The following is a 1,339-nucleotide window of genomic DNA, read 5'->3' on the forward strand; positions in this document are numbered from 1 at the left end:
AAAGGGGGGATCCTTGCGGAACTCCCGCTTCCACAGTTCTTAACGTGGAAAGGTGATTGTTTAAACGGACCCGGAATTTTCTGTCTTTCAGAAAGCTTGCCACAAACTGCACAAAGCTAGTTGGCAGATTGTAGAAGCTGGCCAATTTCCAGATTATTCCTTAGTGCCAGACAGTGTCGAACGCTTTTGCTATGTCCAGGAGAATAATCCCCGTGGAGGATTTTTCCTGGTGTCCAAGCGCGGCGTCTTCCACTAGTCTGGCCACTTGCAATTCGGAGTCGAGATTTTGAAACCGAATGGTTCGTGGGGGATTCCGCTGTTGTGGGAGATTTTATCCAAGAGTCTTTCTTTGAAGAAATTCTCCGTAAGTTTCGAGAAGGTGGGCAGAAGGCTAATTGAGCGCCAGTTTTGGGGGAAAGTTTTGTTTTTTCCTGGCTTTGGGATGAGAGCTATAGCAGCTGTTTTCCAGCTGCTAGGAAACTCGCGGAGTGCAAAGGCACTATTTATCAGGGTTAGGAGGTTTTGTAGGATGTTTTCTGGGAGCATTTTGATCACCCTGTTTGAGATTTTGTCGATGCCTGGAGCGGTTTTGGTCCTTAGAAGATGTATTTGGGATTTTAGTTCGTCGATTGTAACTGGGGGGATAGTTTCGTCTGTTTTGGTGATGGTCTTGGTAGTTACGTCTTGGTAATGGTTCTCGACTTCTTCTCCGAAGTCGGGATCATTTCCTAGTCGACTCTGAACTGATTTTACAGCGAATCGTGAATGGTGGGGGTCCGTGAATGGGGGGATAGTTTGTAAAGGATTTTCTTTGGATTTTCTTGGAGAGCTTCCATACCGAATTATCACCAGGCTCCAAGTTTTCCAGATAGTTTTGCCAGTTTAGGTTGTTGAGTGCCAAAATTTGATTTCTAATTTGGTTTGTGAGTTGATTGGCCTGGCGGTTGAAAGAGTTATCAGAGTTTCTTTTTGCTAATCGCTTAAGGCGATTTTGCAATTTGATTTTGCCTCTGATTTCGAGAGGAAGGCCGAAAGGGTTTTTGTTCGAGTTTGGTTTGAAGATGGTTGCTTTTTGAGTGGCCTCGGTGATTTTTTCGGTGATGGAATTGTTTAGTAAGTTGAGTTCTTGGGTTGAGTTTATTGGTGCGTCTGGGATATTTGTTTCCTATAGGAAAAATCTGAGGGCGTCCCAGTCTATGTAAGTTAGTGGTTGGAGCGGGTTTTGTATGAAGTTTTCTTTTAAGAGGATTTTGATTGGGTTGTGGTCAGAGCTGAGTGAGTCAGAATTTGTGATTGACAAATTGAGAGCTAAGTTTTTGGACAGAGCTATGTCAAGAAT

Source organism: Dendroctonus ponderosae, unplaced genomic scaffold (genome assembly GCF_020466585.1).
Source record: "Dendroctonus ponderosae isolate FM_Combo_2020 unplaced genomic scaffold, Dpon_F_20191213v2 Dpon_F_20191213_4, whole genome shotgun sequence".
In the NCBI taxonomy this organism is placed as follows: domain Eukaryota; kingdom Metazoa; phylum Arthropoda; class Insecta; order Coleoptera; family Curculionidae; genus Dendroctonus; species Dendroctonus ponderosae.